The following is a 7797-nucleotide window of genomic DNA, read 5'->3' as shown; positions in this document are numbered from 1 at the left end:
GCTGTGTCCAGCAGAGAGGTGAGAACCATTCCAAGCCGATTAACTGTGCTTTGTGCCTAAGTTGTTACCTGTGGAGAAGAAAGAGGAAATACTGAGTGACTCGACGAAACATTGTGAAAGTGCGAGGAAGAGCCCACACCAGGGAGACCCAGGTACGCAGCCTAAATAACAATCCACAACACTCATTCACTTTTGATTCTGCCTCCAGGAGGACAAAGGAGCGCGCCACGGGTAGCATAGACCAGGTTGGAGCCTGAGTCCCACGCCCCCCCCTGGTCCTCAGTGTCCTGGACATTCCGGTGCCTGTCCGTGGCCCACCTGGAGGGCAGAGACAGACATTAGTTTTAATTCCCCCCTCCCCATTTCCCAAGAACATTTTAAATATTTATTAAATCAATAAAGAATAAATTTTATACTTGCCTGCCTTGTTGTTGTCTGGTCATTGGGTTGGCTTTGGGGACCTCCTCGAGGTGGAAGTTGAGAAGGGGCGTGGCTTTAGCCTATCGACAGCCAGCCCCTCGGTGTGACATAAGTTTATTTTAAGTATTAATATAAAAATATGTTTATGGTTATTATTTTCACAGATACATCGATGTGTGTCAGTGATGCAGTGGACAACTGTGAGGATGATACCATCATGCCCCTTAACTGTGATGCAGAAACACAATGGGAGGATCCATCTACACTTTAAAATCACAACTCAACCTGAAGCCACCTACATCTGTTATGGGAAAACAATGGGGCGGTTTCCTTGACAGGGCTTATCCTGGTTTCAGGCTAAAATGCATGTTTTTTTTTAACTGACATACCTCAACATATACTGTAAGTGCCATTGTTTTGTCACAAGATTCGCACCAGTCATGTTTTTTTAGGGTTTGTTTATAAAAACTAAATTGTCCTGTAATATAACTAATGCCTGGTCCTGAAGCTGCGTCTTAATTTATTGCAGGCTGATCTTGCTGAAAAGTTAGTTGTTTCTTAGTCGATAGTTATTTTAATAAACCTTTACACGTGACCAGATGTTACCTGTCATGCAGGTATAGTAAACCTTTACAATGTGATCAGATGTTACCTGTCATGCAGTAATAGTAAACCTTTACAGTGACCGCGTTTACATGCACCCTAATAATGCGATTATAATGGGATTTTGTCAATACTGCGATTATACTTTATCTCATGTAAACGCAATAATTCGATAAATATAATGCGATTAAGCTCATAATCGCAGTAAGTATAATCGCATTAAAAGAGGTGGCGTACGCCGTTTATAATCGCAGTATGCGTCCATGTAAACGCTTTAATCTCATTTATACCGCACTAACTGAAGTGAGCGTGTTTTAGTCACGCACCTTAACCACAAATTTGTTTTAAACTCGACATTAGGAAGTTTTACATGAACTCTGCCAACACGACTCGCTGTCAGCAGTCTGCCTTCATTCAGAAACAGCTCAAATAACACGACAGCAGTGTATGTAAGCAATTAAGTATGAGAGGCTGTGCTGTATTGTGAATAAGTAACGGCTGAAGGGCGTTACTTATTCACGATACAGCACTTGCCTCGAGTACCTTATTGCTTTTATAAAACGGTTACCACACAATATTAAAGTAAAAAAATATTAGTGCAACTTTCATGAAGTTAAATCAATAACAGCATTCCTTCCGCTAGAAAAAATAGTCCCTGACTGCGAACAACAACATGAAAGCTTAAATAAAAACAACAAACTGTTCTCAGACTTTGGCTGTTTCTCAATTCCAAGAACGCAAAGAACGGACTTGCGTCCTCGTGGAGATCGGTCTTGCCAGGCGACCTTGGAAGAACGAACTCGGAAGTTTTGCCGCAATGACTTCTGGGGCGTAAAGCGATTTCAGCAAGTCTGCACTCGATGCATCCTCGATATCAAGAACACATCCGGGTATTTTCATGCGTCCTCTGTCCTTGCGTTCTTGAGAATTGGAATGAACTTCGACCGTTAATGATGACGTAGAGCGAGCACACGAGGACGCAAGATCGCTTAAGAACGCATATTGAGAAACAGCCTTTGTCTCATTATATGTTTATGTGTTGCTAAGGGTGTTGCTAAGGGCGCAGTGATATTAAATAGAACCGTTGGGTGAAGCGGTCATAGTAGTGTTTTATTGTGAATAAAGCACACCTATTGACCAATCAGAATCAAGGATTGGAACTAATCGTTTTATAAAAAACCATTAAGGGACATTATAACAATAATTATAACGATAAATATATTAGTGACCACATCATAATGATAACTTCATGCTAATTCGCTCAACGAGCGCGGCATCACCTAATATTGGATATTTCTTGTAATAAAAACTTTTTTGCAATTGTTTACATGTCACTGAATGTATGCTGATGCATTTACACAGCGGGAAACCAGCAGATGTCCTCAACTCGCTGCGTTTCGCGTAACTAAACAATGAATATCTTACCTTTTGGTGAAATCAGTGTGGTAGAAAAATTTCACAGCAACAACTGCATCAGCGCTGGATACCTGAGGTAATTTTATGTTATAACCTCAGCAATGAATGAGCTTTCTACTGCATTTTAAGTGTGCGTGCACTTCAAGTTCAAATAGATTTGATTGGCTGTCAATGGTTTATCGTTCATCATGTGCCAAAATCGCTATCGTTATAGTTGTTGTGTGAGCTCTGCTATTATAAAACGATTTTTAAAACTATATTTTTATATCATGTGAACGCCCTTTACAGGCACTGTCATATTTATATCTTCATCACGCCCCGGGTAATGAAATACATCTATAACAACGTGTTTGTCATTTAACGTATGTAAATTAAAACAGTGGACCATATATGTGAGTTCATCATTTGTGCTCTGCATTGGGCTATGTGTGAATAATCCGAAAATAAAAACTGCATGTAAACCGGAGTGAAGAGGTTAGCTCCAGTCATGTAAACATCTTACTGCGATTAAGACCTTACTCGCATTATTGGAAATAATCGCATTATTGGTGTGCATGTAAACGTTATCAGATGTTACCTGTCATGCAGATATAGTAAACCTTTACAATGTGATCAGACGTTACCTTTCATGCAGTTATGTTAAACATTTACACGTGACCAGATGTTACCTGTCAGGAATTTCTTAAACCATATGTGAGCTCTGTAGATTCCCCTTAAAAGGATTTAAGTTTCCTGATTTGAAAGAATAAGTTTTGGCAAGTTTGCAAATGAATTCTATCCTGGTATATTACAAATGAATTGGTGAGGGGTACACATTTGCTTTAAAAAATACGAAATCATCCTCACTGTGTAACAGTACACGACCCACTATGTAAATATTGGTAGACATCAGTACTTTAATAACTTACAATGCTGCTCCAACTCCTGACAGGACGAGGTAACTAAATATGTCCCATAGGTTACTTGCCACGGCCGCTTCATATCGTCTACCCACGTGAAGACTTATGGGACAATATGAGACTATCTGAGTGTCTTATGTCTTCTCCGTGCTCCCAATTTAAACCATTTACAGCAGTAGCGTTATTTGTCAAGTCGGTTGACAAAATGCGGAAGAGCGAACAATTAAAAAGGGGTGTGGCGGAATGAGGTGAATAATTTCGACATAATATTCTACCACTGTATGAATGTTGTATAACTTTTTTAAACTTCAAAACCACATTTGCTCATCTGACCTGATGACGCTTGGGCTGCATTCAGCCCAGACAAAACATTGCACAACGTTTTTAAATAGAAACGATGGTGCGTTGAACACCCTGTACTGATGACGCACAAGTTGCAACTGTGGCAGCTGAGGTCATTCTTTGTGTTGTTTCTGAAGAATTTTCGGAGCCTGATGAAATCGTTATAAATACATGTTAAAACCACTATAATGTATGACACTTGCATTACATGCGAAGGCCCCTACGCTAATAGAACTCTGTTTTTGTCTGCCTGTCTCGTCCTCGACCCCGAGGACAATGAGACAAACAGACCCAGTTCCTGTTGCTGTGAAGGTCATCGCACCACTGATCTACTGGCTGTCCTTCAACGTTATGCCTAGCCGATGCCCGACCAACGACCACCGGCTAAACCAGTTTAATCCACTTACCCGCCTCATATCCCTACTGTATCTATATATATATAAATATATATTAATTCCTCCCAAGGGTTTTTGTCCTTCTAGGAGTTTTTCCCATTGGGTTTTTTCCTAGGGGTTTTTTTCGTCCCAGGGAGAGTCAGCCAACTTTGGCTTAACTTAGCAATTTACTGTATAAGTTACATTATTAATATGCTCGCTTCTACGGTTTTACCTTAGCCGCTATCTCTACTTCTTATATTATCTATTGATTTTTTGTGTTCTCCTCTACATCTTCTCGTGTAAAGCTGCTTTGCAACAATTAACACTTGTGAAAAGCGCTATATAAATAAAATTGAATTGAATTGAAATTGAATGTTTAATACCCTAAAATACATTTGATGTTACAGTCACTGCCTTTGCTGTCCATAATAAAAGATAGTGTGTAGCTATTACTTAAATTAACCATGTTTTTATTGTGGTCAAAGTGTAGTAACCATGTTTTTTTCTGTGTATTGATTAAAAACGTATTAGCCTACTTGTTGCACAACTTAATAGTTAATAAAAGAAGGCAAGAATTTAGCGGAAACTGTGAGCACCCCCTCCCTTACATCTGTTTTGGTTTATGTCCCGAATCCGATGACATCAACATTTTAAAGAAATGGTTCAACTTAAATGTCATTCACCAACCCACTTTCTCTGTAAAACTTGTAGGGCGTATTGACCAAACCTGCTGAGGTAGAGAAGTGTAGTGGTTGATACCAAACCATCAAAGTTCATCATAATAGTTATATTTATTCTCCAAAATTGCAATACTGACTTAGTTTAACGTGGCTTTCATAAAGTAAGATAAGGCCTAATATTCTCACATTTCTGATATGCTGAATTAATGGTTGCATGAAAAGTTGTAATTGAATTATCATCATACTGTACTTCTACTTAAAGCTGCCCAACCTAAAAAATGCACTTTTAAATGTGTTTCTATCAGAAAATGAATCGCCATTGTGTGTGCAGAAACATCCTGTAATAATACAAATCCATCTGTTCATCTTTGTGTAATATCCTTTAAACCACAACAGTCAAACAAAACAGGCTGTTGGGATCTTCATCAATGTGATGTCACATTGATTACGCCCCAAAACATAACCGCTCACAGACTCCACCTTTTTGTAGTTCAGCTTTTTGCCAGAAACACGTTTTGATGTAGTCCAAAGCACATGTGTAAGCGCTCTACCCCCTATTTCCCAAACAGGGAGGAGAACAGAAACTTTCTTTGCATTTAAAGAGCACCTATTGTCTGATTTACGATTTTACATTTCCTTTGGTGTGTAGGTGTGTATTAGTACAAATGGTACATACCCCAAAGTAAACGATGACGTAAATCTCTTTTCTTGGACTACAACAAACACAGGGATTGTAGGCAACAGTTTACTTCTTGGGATTGGTGATGAAGTAAAGACAGACATTATCATAATTCCTCCCGCTTTGACTCACAGCCTGTAAGTTAACTCCTGTTAGAATTGCATTATGTGTGAATCTTTCAAACATGGTAAGGAGCATCACATTTCCAGCTGACGTCAGAGGTATTCAGACCAATCACAACGTACAGATTAGCTGGCCAATCAGGGACACAGAGCTTTTTAAATCCGTGCGTTTCAGGAAAAGAGTGAAATCTGAAGCTAAAAAAATGTACGGTATGTGGAAAATAATGTGTGTCTTTTAACCATAAACCATGTGAACACATTGTATTATACCAAATACGCAAAATAACGTTTTTTAAGCAATGAAATAGGTGCAGTTTAAAGAGACACATACAAAACAGCACGTTTTTCATTGCAGCCACAATTGGCCATCTTCAACATCGTAAAATCAAGATCTGTGGTGTATTTTGAGCTTTTGAAACTTTACAGACACATTATGGGGAAACCAGAGACTATTTTATTATTGCTGAAAACAACTAGGTTATGGGCCCTTTATATTATGGCATTTATATAAACATACAACATGAAAATATGTACAAACTTTGGACATGGTGCATAGATGCCCGCTCCTGCCCACTCAGTGTTTGTGGTTAATAGGCACTTTATTACAATCTTAACACAGTGCAGCTGTAAAGTCAATTGCAAAAAAACTTGAATATAACCACTTGACAGACAAAAGACCATGCTACAGTTTTAACTGAGATAAATCAGCGAAAGTTGAAATATATAAAACTGTTGCTATACGTCACATAACTTAAAGAGGAAATCAGTCTCACAGCACAATTTCACACCTATGAGACTCTTTCTTAAAACACACGTAGACAGCAGTCACAACGTGCACTTTACCTGGACAGAGTGATGGTGAGTTTGCCATTCTTATTATTACTGAGTGACTATCACTTCATTTAATTTTGTTTGTGTTGTTGCGTGTGTATCTGCTATATCTCTGTACGCAACTATTCATGTTACTGATCAAGTGTTTACATTAATATTTCTTTACTCAAACATATCTCTGTAAAATATTACTTTACCTCATCACTCAATACATAAGATTATGAAGTTAATGCAAATAATTTTATGCATTAAAATTCTTTACAGTGTTTCTCTTTGGCGTGTTTTGGATGGATGCTTCTGTCTTCAATTTTTGGTAATGCAAATGTTTTTATAAATCATATAGAATTGTAGTAACATACTGTAGACATTTATTATGAATAAATGAATAAAGCTTGTTAAATTGATTAGAGATAGATTTTCCACATCAGAAAACTATATATAGCACAGGAAGCTCAAAACAAAGTTAAAATGTGCAATGTGTGGCTTCAAGTAATGTATAGGAAGTAATGTTGTTTTGCTGTTCTGTCTTTCTCAGCTTTAGGAACAGTAAACGCTGCTACAACTCTTTACTACCATCAAGGAGATTCTTCCAATATCAGCTGCAACTACTTGTCATCAAATTATTCTGATATCATTACAGTGGGACTTCAAAAAAATAGAAATGTATTGTGTTCATACATGCGTGTGAAGTCATGGATTAATCAATCATGTGCTGATCATATTAGATTCATTTGGATTCCAGAGACTAATGAAATATTATTTGAGCTGTCAGATCTTCAGATAAATGATACTGGGATATACAACTGTACTTTCAAGAGACTGGCACCATACCCTGAAGTCATGCTTTGGGAAGAAATAACAATAATTAATGTAATTGGTAAGTCAGTAGCAGCCTAAAATCATTCAAATCCATTTAAGTTATATTATTTAATCAATAACAAGTTATTGGTACAATCAGAAAAAAATTGTAGAAGACATTAAAAATCTAATTTTCTATACATCTTTCCCCTATAGTGTCTCCTGTATTGTTTCTGTCCTGTGTGGAGACGTCTAATGGATCACTCATGATTGTCTGTAGCTCTGATGGATTTTACCCCGCTGCTCTTCAACAGATGTGGATGAGAGATGAAGAAATCATCATTAACTCAAACAACGAGAATTACAGCACAAATACAGATGGATCTTTAACACACAAATCTTACCTGGAGTTGCCATCACAAATGTTTAATGAAACAATCTTCACCTGCTGGATAAACCACTTGTCCCTAAATGAACCGATCAAGGCAAATTTATCCAGCACTGTCTGTTATGAAACAAGCGGTAAGTTTAGGACTATTCATGCAGATCTTATTCTGCAAAAAATAAATGTATTAGTACATGTGTTATTTATTATTGAATATGCATTTGAAGTATGATAGTTTTTTAAAA

At 37.6% G+C, this 7797-nt stretch overlaps 1 long non-coding RNA gene across 1 annotated transcript; it reads left to right on the top strand.

Annotated features, from left to right (window-relative positions):
* Positions 1–6336: 6336 nt before the first annotated feature.
* LOC141369200 (uncharacterized) lies at positions 6337–7237 on the top strand. Its single transcript, XR_012372780.1, has 3 exons — positions 6337–6396; positions 6634–6682; positions 6905–7237. It is a non-coding gene; the product is annotated as an uncharacterized lncRNA (long non-coding RNA).
* The last annotated feature ends 560 nt before the right edge of the window (positions 7238–7797 follow it).

Source organism: Misgurnus anguillicaudatus, chromosome 12, assembly GCF_027580225.2.
Source record: "Misgurnus anguillicaudatus chromosome 12, ASM2758022v2, whole genome shotgun sequence".
Classification (NCBI taxonomy): domain Eukaryota; kingdom Metazoa; phylum Chordata; class Actinopteri; order Cypriniformes; family Cobitidae; genus Misgurnus; species Misgurnus anguillicaudatus.
This window is presented reverse-complemented; position numbering and strand designations above follow the sequence as displayed.